Below are 15,814 nucleotides of genomic sequence, written 5' to 3' on the forward strand. Positions count from 1 at the left end.
TCTGCGCCTTCGCCTGTTTTTCAACAGGATGACCTGACAGACATATTAGACAAAGGTCCACAGGAGGACCCTGTGGTCTCCTTCCATGCAGCCTTACAAAGGAAAATTACATCTAATTGTGAAACTCCTGAAGTTATCCCTGCGGTCAATAAAAGATTGTCAGCCAATTATAGGGTAGCGGCTGCTGACCCTGAATACTTATCAAAACACCCGACTCCAGAGAGCCTGGTCGTCCAAGCGGCAACTTCATCTAGCAGTAGGACCGCTTACCCTACTTTCCCACAGGATAGAGATGACAAGAGGTACGATTCTATGGCGAAGAAAGTCTTCTCTGCTTGTAGTATGGCGTTGAAGTCCATCAACGCCACCTGTACGCTCGCCAGGTTGTGTCACACTGTGGGAGTGTGCTTCATCAGCGGCTGACTGCATACCCGAAGGAGAGGAAAAGGAAGCCTTCCTTAACATTATTAAAGATGCCATGTGCTAATCACTTCAAACTGGCATCGATTCTGCTGACAGTATCAGCAGGGCCATGGCGGCAAGTACAACAATCCGCAGGCGTGCGTGGTTGCGAAAGTCTGGCTTTGCTCCAGATGTACAGGCCAGACTTTTGAATATGCCCTTTGACGGCTCTTCGTTATTTGGAAAGAAGGCTGATGACAGTCTGGAAAAGTTGCAGACATCTAAAGCAGCGGCAAAATAGTTAGGCGCTGCAATCCGCCAAACTACTTTTCGCCCCTCAGGAACCTCTGGAAGAGGAAAGTCCTTTCGCTATTGTTCCGCATTCGGGAAAGGCAGAGGACAGCCAGCTCAAAGAGGCCAAAGGAGACCTACTTGAGGTGGACGGGTCAAAAGTACTAAAGCCGGAGCAGCAGCAGGTGCCTCTTTACCCTCGGCATCTGCATCAGTCGCCCCCAAACCACTCTGAGGTCTCTCCACACAAAACACCTGTAGGGGGCAGGTTAACTCACCATCTGACGGAATGGCAGGCTATAATGTCAGATGCTTGGGCATTGGAGACAGTTGCCCAGGGTTACTGCCTACCCTTTCTACACATCCCTCAGAGTCATCCACCGGGGCACAGCTCTCTAAAAGTTCCAGATCCGCTCCTCTTGCAGGAGATTATAGACCTGCTAGAGAAAGGTGCCATAGAACCGGTACCTGTAGCGGACAGGAACAAGGGCTGGTACTCCCCCTACTTTCTCATACCAAAGAAAGACGGAGGACTGAGACCCATCCTGGACTTACGAGAATTGAACAAGTTCCTCAGGAAGGACAAGTTCAAGATGGTAACTCTCTCTCAGATCCTTCAGGCCCTCCAGCTCCAGGACTGGCTGGTATCTCTGGACCTTCAGGATGCTTATTTCCATGTGCCAATCCACCTCAAACACAGGAAATACCTGAGGTTCGCAATTGGCGACTCTCATTATCAATTTCGAGTTCTGCCATTTGGGCTGACCTCCGCCCCGAGGGTCTTCACCAAGCTAATGTCAGTAGTGGCTGCGAGTCTAAGGAGGGAAGGGATCCACGTCTACCCCTACCTGGACGATTGGCTGATCAGGGCTATATCTTCGAAACAGGCCCAGGTCCAGCTCGATTATGTCTGCCACTTCCTTCACAAACTGGGCTTCTCCCTCAATTTAAAGAAGTCACAGATGATATCATCACAGAGACTCCAGTTCATTGGAGCGGTCCTGGACACTTCCCTGGGAAAAGCCTCGCCACCAGAGGTGAGGGCTCAAGATATTCTGCAGATAGTCAACAAGTTTTAAAATGCCCAACGTCTCCCAGCCTTCGAATTTTTGAGGTTGCTAGGCCTCATGGCATCCTGCATCTTCCTTGTGCCAGAGGCTCGCCTGAGAATGAGATCTCTTCAGTGGGCACTGAGAACTCAGTGGTCACAATTCTCAGGTAGAATGACAGATCTCCTCCGGATTCCGCATAAAGTAGCCCGCGACCTTCAATGGTGGGCCTATCCAGAGAAAATCTTGAAAGGAGAACTGTTTTGGCAACCATGGCCGGAGAATACAGTAGTCACAGACGCCTCACTCACGGGGTGGGGAGCCCATGCCAACGACTTGACCATCAGCGGTCGTTGGTCTCCATCGGAGTCCAGACTACACATCAACCTATTGGAGCTGAGAGCGATTAGACTAGCGCTGAAAGCTTTCCTGCCATCACTACAGGGGAGAAATGTCCTGATAATGACGGACAACACGGTGGCCATGCACTACCTCAACAAAAGAGGAGGCGTAGGATCACTGCCACTGTGCAGAGAGGCAGTGCAGCTCTGGTTTTGGCCAATTCGGGAAGGAATCTCTCTATCAGCAGTCCACCTAGCCGGAGAGAAGAACTTGACAGCGGACGCTCTGAGCAGGCAGAGCACAGTCTCCCACGAGTGGGAGCTAGCTCAGGAAGTCCTTCAAGAGATCTTTGCCCTTTGGGGAACCCCTCAGGTGGATCTGTTCGCCACAAGCACCAACAGGAAGTGCGATCTGTTCTGTTCAAGGGAATTTCCCCCGAGAGGAGCGCTAGGAGACGCGTTCGTAGTGGACTGGGAGTTTCCACTCCTTTACGCGTTCCTACTAGTCCCTGTTATTCCTCAAATGATCAGGAGGTTGAGAAGATTCCGGAAAACCATGATCCCAATTGCCCCGGACTGGGCCAAGAGAATGTGGTACCCGGACCTTCTAGATATGTCCATCTGCCCTCCAATCCGTCTTCCACTCAAAGAGAATCTTCTCTCGCAGAAGGGAGGTCAGGTTCTCCATCCAGACACCAGAACCCTCAACCTTCACGCTTGGCTTCCGAAAGGGTGAGGTACAAGGATTGGGATCTCCCTGATGACGTCATGGAGGTGTTGCTTTCGGCCAGAAGGCCAGCAACAAAGTCTTTATACCGCTGCCGTTGGAACAAATTTTGCAGCTGGTGTAGGGAAGAGAATATCGACCCTTTTTCATCTGGTACAATCGTTTCTATTCTACTTGGCAAACTCAGGCCTTCAAGTTGGCACTGTAAAAGGCTATCTCGCAGCGCTTTCTATCTTCAAGCGCACTACGGGGAACCATTGTATTTCAAACTACCTCTAGTGATACAATTTCTCAAGGGATTAACTAATGTTTATCCTCCAAAACCATTCCAGGTTCCCTTATGGGACTTAAATTTAGTCTTAAACTTCTAATGGGCACTCCATTCGAACCACTTCACTCTTGTTCGCTGAGATTTGTCACGCTTAAAACTGTCCTATTGGTAGCACTAGCATCTGCTAGGAGGGTGAGCGAGCTACAAGCTCTCTCCTGTAAACCCCCACATACAATTTTCCACAAGGACAAAGTTGTCCTACAGGTGAAGCCTAATTTCCTCCCAAAGGTGGTTTCTGAATTTCATATTACTCAGAAAATTACCTTACCTTTGTTCTACCCTCTTCCCCATGCGGGGAAAGAGGAAGAGAGGATACATAGGCTGGACCCAAGGCGAGCTCTCAGCTTTTACATCAGCAGAATGGCTAGGATCAGGCAAGCAGACCAACTGTTTGTAGGATACTCGGGTCACAAGTTGGGACTACCCATAACAAAACAAACCATTTCCAGGTGGATTATTTTGGCCATTCTGGAATGTTACAAAGTGGCAGGGAAAGAGCCACCCCAAAATCTTAGGGCTCATTCAACCAGGGGTATCGCAGCCTCTTCGTCTCTCCAAAGAGGGGTACCGGTCCGAGACATATGTGCGGCTGCCACATGGTCGTCCGCACATACATTCACAAAATTTTACAACCTGGATTCCTCCACTAGTCAAGAGACCAGATTTGGCAAGGCCGTATTACATTCGGTCCATCCCTAAAGGGATACATAACATTCTTACTCCCACCTCCAATTACATGCCACTGCTATGGGAGTCTATCAAAGATAAGGAATACGTCGGAGGACACAATCCCTTCGAAGAACAAGTTACTTCTTACCTTGTAACGTTCTTTCGACGGGATGTTCCTCCGACGTATTCCTTATTGCCCCTCCCATCCATCCCCGCAGTAATACTTCCCTTGTGGTTGCAGTTTACGCTCCTTCAAGGTCAATAACCAATTCAGGCATGACTTTTCTTATGCTACAAAACGGAACTGAGCAACGGACGCAGCGCGTGGCTATTTATGGGCATGGTGACGTTGGCGCCGATACGGTGGCCGTCGAGGGACATCGACTCGGCGGACGTCGACGCGCAGCGCCCTCTACAGACACAATTTCCGAGGCCAGCAAGCTGGAAACCTATTATCAAAGATAAGGAATACGCCGGAGGAACATCCCGTCGAAAGAACGTTACAAGGTAAGAAGTAACTTGTTCTTCTGAGCAATGTTTTCGGCCTTCAAAGCAGTAACCACGGCCTGTAATGCATGTACTTCGTAAAGCATCCATGCTTTCTACAGCCAAAGGAGATGGGTATTGTACCCGGTTAAGCTGCTCAATGTGCTGCAGTGGCATACCTGGTTGCTTGAAGCGTGGGTGCAGCTGCGGTTTCATGGCATCATCCCATGGATGCCTTCAAGAAAGAGAATGTGGGTGTGGAATCCACCACCACTAGACTGAATTACCCAGCATGTAGTGATGCTGTCTCCTAACACCACAGAATTGCCTTCCAATATTAACGTGCTGAGGGCAGTGCGAGCACTGAGGTGGACGGCATGGCAAATGGATGGAATGACCCAATGTAGGAGGCAGCAAGGTGACGAGGGCTCCTCCATGCAGGAGCGAAGACACTGGCATAGAACATCTAATACAGGGTGAATTGCCTGACTGAGGAGGGATAACTGAGGGAGGAGTAAAGGCCAGCTAATAAGGTTGCAGGGCCAGAGGTGGAACAACCTCAGAGAAGATGAACCAACCATGAAATGGGTCCAGTTAGGGGAACAGAACAAGGGTGGGAGAGGAACGAATTTCGTTCTCCAGGAGGGTCACAGGAGATGATGTGATGCAGTTAACATTAAGGCCACCGTGTTCTTATTGCAAGCCCTATGAACGTGAAGCTGTATTTAGCTTTGATGGAGGCAGCAACAGAAAGGAAACCACATACGGCTCATGTGCGATACAGAGTTTGTCCAGTGAATGCCCAAGTGCCAATGTGGGTATGTGATCCAGTGTGCTGCTAATGTGATATTTATGAGCCAAAACCTCTTCAAGAAAAACAGGAAAAGTAAATGGAGGGTAAGTAATCAGGCTGCCTTTCTTGGATAAAGTCAATTGACATTAAGCAAATTAATGTAACTCCAGTCATGTTATGTTAACTGGCTTTTATACTGCACCAATCACTACCTTAGTTGTCTTAGTGCACAGACGTTGCTTGAAAAATAGGTGCAGGGAGACCCCGCCGGAAATAACAGGATTATAGGGATTAATGAAATAGAAGGGGCAGGACTAAAAAGGAGACAATACACATTGAGACTCAAGAGAATGCTCACGATGGGCATGGGAGAAGAGGTGTTGTGCTTGTGAGTACATGTTAGTGTATTGTGCAATGTTGGAAAATGGTAAGGAAGAAAGAATAGGAAAATGTGATTCCTCATGGAGACGGCTATTTTCCCAAACTTCAAAGAGAAGTATCTGGGAAGTTAGTGACCCATGAATCCATGATTGACCCAAGTGCTGCTTGGTCATTCCCTGTTAACATGTAGGCCAAAGTTTGTCGGGTTACGTTGATAGGCACCCCTACTGTCCCAGATATGTAAACTGCGATCTGCTAGGCAGCTTGTGAGAGGTGACTGAGCCAAGAGATTGCAGTGTGAAAACGGAATCTGTAGTATACAGAAGAAAAGATGGGAGGCGGAAGGGTGAAGTCACTATCCTCTAAGAGCCACGCCATCGTAGCCTCTTAGTGAGGGTAAGGACATTGAGGTGGATGTGTGGTGGTTTTATCTGGTGTGGAGAAGCAAGAGTCCAAATAGAGCGAAGCGCCAAGGTATCTGGATGAATTCCCCCTACTCAAATATCTGGTCGTTGGACCCCCATATCCACTCTGGTCTGTCCCCTGCTACTTGCCATTAGATGTATAACCCAAGCATCCGATTGCTCTTGAGATTAAGCCACTATTTTCCCCCCAACACCAGGTCCCAAAGCACCCCTCTCTAATTTAAAAAAAACTCTAAGATCACAAACCCCACTGTGCCCAATACATGAATCACTGTAAAAAAAGGAATGCATGGATATTGAGTACAATATAGACAAGCATAGTTAATAACCATATCATGAAATATCATAGTCTATACGATATAAAAGAAGAGAGTAAAGCATAGTTATAAAAGATGTTCATCTCTCACCCCATGAAACAGCAATGGCACGGGAATCCAAAGAGTCTGATCACAGAAGAAAGACTAATTGTCACCATCACAGTGAGGATGGGCGGGGCAGGGAAAAGTAAGTTATCGTCTTACATCAAAGAAGCGCGGTCTGCAGGTTGTGATGGGATGGAACGGAACCGTCAGACTTTACTGCTTAACCCACGCTGGAGGTCTAATGCCACTCCATGTGGCAGACAAAGGGGGGGGGGATTCGATGAGATTAGCACTGGAGTAAGCCACTAGAAGAATGATGTCACTAAAGCTCTGGGGTGTCAGTTTTGCAATCTGTCCATATCCGCACCATGGTGTGATTTACTTATTTTTTGGTTTTTGGGGGGGTGCACAGAGAGACAGCAAGACTGAGTGAACTATATCTGCCCCTGTGTTGCATCCACGCTGGTGAAGACTTTCTTTTCATTCTATTACCTTTTGTTTCACTTATGCTCGTACCGATAGGGAATGTGTCTCTAATGTGTCTCTACAGCATTGTATCGTACTGGCCTCAGAAGAAGTCACATTGGACCTCAAAGGTGTGTGGCTGCCCTTTCCCAAAACTGAGCTCTTTTCCTCTCCCATATCTTCCAAATGTTTTGTTTTATCTATGCAAAGTCAAATATTTTTGTGTGGTCAAATTTACTTCTGTGTTTTACGTTTGGTAGGTGAGATAGCCTGCATTCCTCATCCGTAAAAGGCTTGGAGCAGGGACAATCAAATGCCGAATGAGCATGGATATTAAACATGGTGCTACCTAGGTTTCCCGTCATATTTGTTTAAACTCATGTGAAATGTGATTTTCCTCACTGACGTGCATTAATTGGAAAACTATAGCCCAGGTACGCACATGCATGACATATTTTCAACAATGTGTGAAATTTCCCATGATCTTGTTTCCTTGGTTGGGCAATAATCTGAAAACCTCCCTATCAGTCTTGCCCCATCCACGAGGGCAGTCCAGCAGCGATGTTGCCAGGTAATCTCCTCTTAATTAGAGAACATCCAGCAACCACAGACAAATGTTTCTGCTTGCTGGGCATCATCAGTGAGGTGCAGCTGACTCCCAAGGCAGCTATAAGCAAGGGTGGTCTGCATATGGATTACCTCACCACTCCTAGGGAGACACAGCAGCACAACAACATCTCTCTGATAAGGCCCAGGAAGGCCGAACACGTGTTGGTTTGATGCTGGTGGTACTCTTGTTCAGAGGAAACGATATCTTGCGTTCAGTGTTGGACTGCCCTGCTGTGTGTAGGACCAGATGAATATGAACATTTTATTTCTCATCTGATACTGTGCAGTGAGCTCAGACATGTTTGCAGACTCTCCTGGTTGGGAAACAACCAATAGAACGAGTTATTTGTGAGTTTTCGTTTTCATTAGATGGGCTGCCACATTTTTTCCAAATTGTACATTAAAATCCGTTGGCCACCATCGAAAATCAATCCACCCATTATATGAACTGATCAATCCATCTATAGAATTGTTAATCAGAAATTAATCTGTAAATCAGAGCATCTGCAAAATACAATACACTATTACAAAACACCAAAAACATAGTATATAACACACATTGCTTTAATTGTCTTAAAAAAAGAATAAAAATGGACAAGCATCAGTTCTCAAATTTCCATCCCATGAAAATAAGCATTCAAAATAAGATCTATTAAATACCACCTCACCCTTGGCACATGCCAACATTCAGACACAGCTGGGAGGGAGATTTCCAAAGGGAAATCGGGAGACCAAAAATTCCCCATAGGAATGCATTGGGGCTACAGCTATTTCAGGCGGGAGACAGTGAAAAATCAGGAGTCTCCCGCCTAAATAGGGAGGGTTGTCCCTTGGTGCTTGTCAAAAAGGAGAATAAACGTTTTCATCACTCATGTGTGAAGACTTCAAGGGCGTATGGGTATTGAGATGTAGCTGGTGTAGCAGTCCGAAGTAGAAAAACACTAGAAATAGTGACACTCACTAAAAAAGGGCTCATCTTGTCATTATTAGATTATCTTGTTGCTCACTTCTTGATTATATACCATATTGCACTGTGCACCAGTTCACTTGTGGTGACGGCTGTTCTCAAGGGTGTGTTCAATAATCTTTTTAGTATTGTGAAGGACACTGTCAAGCTCTTCCTCTTGTAAGCTTGATGTAAAAGTCAATACTGTACCCGACCATCTACCATTAAGACCCACCAGGCCGAGCCTAGTACTTCAGCAAGGGATCGCGGCTCGTACGGGCCCTGTATGCCCTCCCCTAAACTGGGGTGATTGCAATTCACACCCCGGGATTCCTCCGGGGTGTGGATAGATTGTTAAATTCTTTTTTTTGTGTCAGGAGGCGAGCGCCATGGGTATTGTGCGAGCCAAATCTCCCATTAAAAAAAGAAAAACAAGATGGCCACCGACATATTTATTCTATTTCTATTGTGCCGGCAACCGTCACAGGCGGGAAGCTGCGCCACGAATGGAGCACAGCAGGTAAGTGGGGAGGGAGAGGTGGTGGAAGGGTGTGGAATGTCTTGGATGGGGAGGGTGAGGGAACCTGGATGCTCCCTGTTAACCCCCTCCACATTCAAGATGACGGCACCCGGGGAAGGGATTTGGGTGGCTGGAAAACGCAGGCAGTACTCTGTGTTTTCGCCCACATTTCTCTGAGTGTGATTGATAGATTGATCCATGCCAATTTATGTTAATTATCGGCAAGTATGCCAAATAAAAAAAAATAGGGAGCAAAACACAATTAAACATTTTTAAGTTGGGGGTAATTTTATTTAGCAAGTCAAGAGTAAATCCCATTCCCAACTGTGGTACCTTTTAGGTTAAGTAAAATAACCTAAAAGGTATTTTACTACCTGTGTATAGGCGCGTGTATAGGCGCGTTACAAATACCATATCATATCATATCATATGTTAACTCTAAAACAGGTATTCATTTTGTAACCCATACTTTTTTGCTTTTAATGAATTATGACAGTTAAAAGATGCATTTGTACAATCAGTGTTCTCTTCAGATGAGTTAATAATAATGATAGAACTCTTCACTGTAGGGTATTTGCCTGCTTTTAGGTAGTAAATGTGGCACGTTAGTCATTGATATGTAGACCTGCTATCAGGTGGTGAATCACCCAGGGGCTAGCAACACAAACATTCCCTACTCAGATTGGAGAAAAGTGCCTTCAGGGAGGTTGTGCAGTATTTTATTTTTCGATACACAGATTGGAATAAAGGGGTGTCCTCAAGCACAGTATTTTGCAGGAGATAATCAATGCAATCTATGTTCGGTTATGAACATTTGGATAGTGCTGACTATCGCCATCCTGTGGCAGTCCATTACAGTTGCTCTTGTTCCTTATCTGTATGTTTGTAGATAAGAACACAACAGCAGGAGACCCTATTATGGAAAGAGCAGATGATGAGCTACTAGGCGGGTAAATGTGTGCACATTTTCTATTTTGAATAAAGATACGGGTCACTGCATTCTGCACTATGCGGTTTTTATGTAAAAAGCTAGGATGCTTTGTTGGAATACGAAAGCTCTATGTTCGGCTCTTTTCGTATATATTAAACATCAAATGACAATCATGATAGATATGTGTCCAGATCCTTTAAGATCAGATTAAACAGAAATGAGGAAAAACACTCCCCTGGCCCACCTCTGGGGAAAATCGAAAGGGGAGCAAATAACTCCTCATTCAGGCCATAACTGAATTTTGTGTAGATGTCAGAGATGGGGATTGTACGACAAGCATACGATAAGGGACAATGCTCTTAGAAATAAAGAGTATTAATGAATATGTTTCAATTCGACATTCACCATTAAAAGAGCATTTCATGATTCGACCCCCATAACCGTAATACCAAACGTTACAGTACAAAATACATCAATTATCAAAATGGATTATCTCAAAAATACAAATGCGAGTCATAGTAAAACAACTATGACGAGAAAAATTCAGATATCATACTACCAGATTTCCTCCTGTACACCTTTTTCAGAAGTTAAGAGTAACCTCGTGCTTTAGCTAGCACCTCGCCCATGTATTTTGCTGCAGAATAATTGATCCCAATGTACTTTGCCTGCAGCATCAGATCCGTTGCTCCAAGTCTAGTTTTAATAGCATATTTGAGGAGGTACGTTTTAATATAGTTTTCTCAAACCTTAGTATTAGAAACAAGAGAACCAGAAGTCAGGCAAGTCATAAACACACCCAACTCTACAATCAAAGTCCCTCCCACATTCCACCCTCTACCACCTGCAAGTTCTGTCACATGTTGTTAACAAGTTAACAGAGAGACCTTCTTTACACAAGCATTGGCAAAGCCAATAGTTTGGGCGTTTGCAGTTGTTTATTGCACTTTACATTTTAAGGTACGAAAGTAATACACATGGGCCAGGCATTCACAAGAATTCCTTAAAAATTTCTAGTCACTGCTTATAATAAACAAACAAGTGATGGGTGGAAGGTTTTGAATAGATCTGAACCGCTGGCACTGCTCTGGGCAACCTTCCACCCAACCGTTTTTAAGTCTGTCTGCGCCTTTGCAAAAGGGGTCCAGCCATATGCAAATCAGTCAGGTACTGCCACCAATGGGAGCAGCCCAGCCCAAACTGCTGGGCTAGGGCCCCTAAAGCAGAAACGCAAGTAACCCCAGACATGTTTCAGCTTTGTTGTGCCACATCAGTGAGGTGCAGCTTGGTTCCAATGGAACAGCGAGCAAGGGACTCCTCACTGATGAGGCCCAATGATGCCGAAACATGTCTAGGGATGCTTGTGGTCTCATGCAGAAGGGATGTGACCAAGCAGTTCCAGCTGGACTGCCCCTTTTGGGGTGGGACCAACCCTGATTTGCATATGGTTTCCCCTTTTGTAATGGCTTGGCAGGCAATTCCTAAATAATTACATCGTTTAGCAAATTCCGCCTCATATTTCTGAAAACCTGAATCACTTACACTTTGCCATATATGAAACTGTTACACATTTGTTTTCCCCAGTTTTAATTTATACACCCTAAAATAATCTCTAGTCACTGGCAACCTTTGCTGGAGTAAGGTCAATTAGGGCTTTGTCCAAGAAAAAAGACAACAGATGAAAGAACAAAAGGAATACAAGGCATATTTCTAACACATAAATAAATTTGTGTGGATCGCTGCTTTCTCAAAGTTAGCTAGCTACTTGGAGTGTAGATATGGGAGGAGTTATACGAACAGCAAAACTGCCAAACCTATTTCCCAAAGTGAAAATGCTGAATACAATTATTTACCTCACAAACTGCGAACTACTAAAACTAGAGTTTGCTGTAGCAGACGTTTATAAGTAGTTAGAAGGCATGCTTGTCATCTTCCATTTCAAACTCCAGATTCAACCGGGTCCAAGATATGGTTTCAGAGCTCACCAGATGGTTTGTCATTAGGATTACCCTCACGAGCTGGCACAGTTCAAAACCTACAGATTAGTCTGGCCACTGAATTATCGACTGTGCAACATTCTATATGATTCTTATTCAAAGAATATTTAAGATGAGTGCTGTACATCCTACTGAAGGCTGGAAGCCACACAGTAACACATCAACCTTCGCATTCAAAAGAGCACAAGTTTTCGAAAAATAATGTAATACTAATAAACCATCCTTTCCATTGTTAATAACACTATCAATGTAGCATCACGTGCATCCAGATGCTTTAGAGCTCGTTTTCAATCGTGACATAACGTCAATGGAAGGCTTTAACACTTTCTATTCACGCCACGCTGCAGTTTATTTGTATGGTAGAGAGGAGGGGCAGAACGCAACTTGCGTTTCCGCCGGCTCTTTCCCTCTTTCGCCATACAAATTCTCCAGCATGGATTTTCATGCTGACATAAATACTGGAGATCTCTTTTGGGTCGGCCAGCTTTATGCATCAGCATAATTCAGGTGTATCCCAAAGGGATCCATTTTACAAGCTGCCTGGCATACTGGCATGGCAGACAGCCAGCGTGTACAATTACAAATAAATGCCCAACATGCTGACATGTTGGACAGTGTTTATTTTTAATTGTCAACATATCTTACCATGCGAGCATGCCAGGCAGCGTTTACTCACTTTGCATGGCAGAGAGCAAAAGTGCAGGGCAAAAAGTGGCGGGTAGACTTGTACGCCGGCTTTTGCGCTGCACATTCGCGGCGGGGACCTGCTGCTGAATTTACAGGGAAATGTACAGGGAAATCGAAAATGAGCCCTTCTGTGTAAACAAAACAGGGAGTCCTTCTTTTTCCGTTGCTATTTGTCTTGTGGAACACCTCCTAAATTCAGCATCAAAAAATGGTAAATTATATGAAGCGTACATATGAAGAAACAAATGCTCTAACAAACTGTGTATGTAAGATTTATTAAATGTAAGTGTTCAATCCATGCGTTTAGGTCCTCTAGGTACAATTTTGAACTTTTTGCAAAGTGGGATGCAAAAATAAAGATTGAGAAATGTAACATCACCTTTTACTCTTTGCTTTTACGCTCCGTTCTTTAAGAAATATAAATGGCGATTGCAAATTACTTTTTGCAGGCCGCTTATACAATGGTTTTCTATAAAATACAAATGCTCTAGAAACTGCTAAATGGAGGCAGAGGAAAGCACGGCTGACACGTTAATTCTGATTTGTGCCACTTCTCTACCTTCAAGTGGAATAGCCTGCAGTGGTATACCAAGGCCTAAATTATTTTACGTCTTCATTGTAGTTGTCGGTTTACTGTCCTGTCCCTTAAAAAATGACATCCAGTATCTGTCTCTGGTAGTGTTGAGGGTAACTGTTAAAAAGTGTTTGAAAAAATGTAAAGTCAGTATGCTTTACTATTTTAGTTCAATTCAAAAGAAACAAAAACTATGAAGAAACCATTGAGGTATTTCTCCTGAAATGACTGCCTTTGGAACTGCCGCCTTGCAGAGGGAAACCTGAACTTTAACAACAAAAGAGAAGTCTTGGTCTTTGTAGTGCAACATCCATCCTGTTGAGGATGGCACTGAAATGCCATGTCATTTACACTTCTAATGGCAACTTCTTTGCGTGTTTGAACATGTCCTACTCTGCAAGGCCACTACTTTCCTTAGGCGGTCCTCGTTTTATAGTATCTTTCCATCTAATAACCCATAACCTTTTATTTTTCCAAATTTGTCAAGTACAGTGATTGACCGTTTTGTTGCTGCAGAACAATGTGCTGTCTCTTTTGCTTATCTATGTATGTGTTTTTCCAAAGTTTCTACTATCACCCCCCCTAACCCTGATTTATTTGTGTGGTTTTGAATAGGGATTTTGTGTGCTCACGTTTAGTCTTTACTTCATTGTCCACCTCACATTCCTCTCATTAACCATGATGTAGTGTGTATTAGGGTAATTTTTTATCCTTTCTTTCTAGCTGTTATAGTTAATAATGTTGTTTACCAGCATTTGCCCTAGTCATGCCCTTTCGTTAATGTGCTTCGTCTACTGCCAGCATCTTTTGGCTCAAGAGGCTCATGCAAGGTGGCCATGTATTTCCTACAAGAAGGGACTATCCCAGTCTCTCTGACATCTGTAGCTCAGAGTCTGCACAGGGCGCTGCCTCACAGTTCTACATTTCTTCCATCCTGCTTCAGAGAGCCGTTCGAATTGCAGTTAACTTTGAAGTGCATAGCCCCTCGCACTTGAGATGTTTGCTTGCTTCTGGACTTCTCTGTGTTGTCGCAACAACCGAGCTCTTCTCTTTGCTTCTTCCTCTTCTTGTCTCAGATTCTCTGTGGTTTTTTTTGTGGGTAGGACTCATAACCAATGATTTCTGTTCGTTGGGCTTCTCTCTCCCCTTGATGTTTCCTTACATCAGTGGCCTCAAAGGCTCACCAGTATCTGCACTAAGAAGGAATCCGACCTCCAGGAGTTGGAGACAAACGCATTTGCTGTGCTCATTATCGGGCCATGCTTAAATAGCTCCCTCGCCCTGTTGTTGGGTCGGTGAGATCAAGCATGTGGTACTACCCTTGACTCGAAAATCAGAAAAAGCAAAACAAGAAAGGAGCACACAAAGCTGGTGAGTTGGCAAGCGACCTGAGAGACCGGTGTGTGTTAAAGTGAATGAAGTAGCAACCTCATATCACAAGTGAAGCTGCATGCGTGTGGATGAGACATGAAGACAGGCAGACCCGTGAATGAACTTTAAAGTAAAATACAGCTGCAAGATCATACTAAGTAACGGAGTGGTCCGGTGAAGGGAAGTAGCCCATTCAAAAGTCTCTGTGAAAGGTGTATTATTTGAAGATAAAGGGCATACAAACCCCAAGAGTGAAAGTAAATAGTGAACGTTGAGCCGAAGTGGTCCTGCGGCGGTCTGTAAAGAAAGCCATGCACATTCAAAAGACTTCGACATACAAAAGTGGTCCGAGCCCGATTGATGGTGACCCAAAGTATATTAAGCTTGGGTAAGGGAGCCCGCTTGCAACTTTGCATGAACTGTATCGTGGGAGGTCTGACCTACAAGAACTGTGTGGTGAAAGGTCTGAGCCTGGCAGAGGGGGACTTTTGTGAACATTTTGGTTGAAACACTATTTTGAAAGTCAGAGAAAGGAACTTTAAACGTAGAAGGCCAGGCGGGCCTTGATCCACGGTTTTGAACTGTGAACTGTGTTGGAAGCGGAGCCAAGAGTATGTCATCCTGCCTACAAGGATCGCCTTACCTCAAGAGGCCCAACGTGCGGAGGAGAGCTGGTTCAGCCACATTATCATTTGAACACTGATTTTTCCTTTTGCATACATTTTCTCCTTTTTACACTTTTTTGTACAAGAGATGGGGCAGGCATTAGGTTTTTGGTAGTATTGTCCATTTTGATTTGACAGACTCCACTAGGACTGTTTTGTTTATCGTTTGATGGTCGAGACTACTCCCATCTTAGTTATAGGGCAGAATAGGAGTTTCTCCAACCGCAACATTTTCAATAAAGGTTTTGCAAATTGTATCCATTGTGTAAGTGTCAATACTTGTGATACCATGCCTTCCCTACACATCCATAGGTGTTAGTGCCTATCTCAACCAGAAAAACAAAATCAACTTTTTTCACTTGAAAAATTGATGGGTATGTAATAGGAGCTAACGACCAAAGCAGCCATCTTGGTTGTAGTTCGACTGTCCGCCCAAAGAATGTATACTTGGCGTAATGATGTCTTTTTGTTTCTGCAGTTTGCCTGCCGCACTAAATATCAGTTTTAGTGCTAATTTGTATGCTCGATTCCATGTGCTGGACCATTTTCATTAACAAGATTTTATATAAGCAGACACAGACCACTGATGGACAACCAAGTTCATAATTAGTTAACCTGTGGGCTACAGGAATTTCGAAAATAATTCCACAGGGTAATATTGAGCAGATATCCAGGTCACTGCTTGAAGCAAACCAAGGAGAGTGGACACGTTTGCAGGTTACTGGCCCTACATCATTGCTAAGAAGTAGGTAAACTGTGAACTGAAATAGTATAGGAGTGTGCAGTAGTAAA

At 44.5% G+C, this 15,814-nt stretch overlaps 1 protein-coding gene across 7 annotated transcripts in view; it reads left to right on the plus strand.

Moving 5' to 3' along the window:
* Positions 1–15,814, plus strand: part of METTL15 (methyltransferase 15, mitochondrial 12S rRNA N4-cytidine) — a 1,712,973-nt gene that overhangs the window by 1,062,452 nt on the left and 634,707 nt on the right. The gene's annotated exons all lie outside the window — the stretch shown is intronic.

This window comes from Ambystoma mexicanum, chromosome 11 (genome assembly GCF_040938575.1).
Source record: "Ambystoma mexicanum isolate Mex_15411 chromosome 11, UKY_AmexF1_1, whole genome shotgun sequence".
Classification (NCBI taxonomy): domain Eukaryota; kingdom Metazoa; phylum Chordata; class Amphibia; order Caudata; family Ambystomatidae; genus Ambystoma; species Ambystoma mexicanum.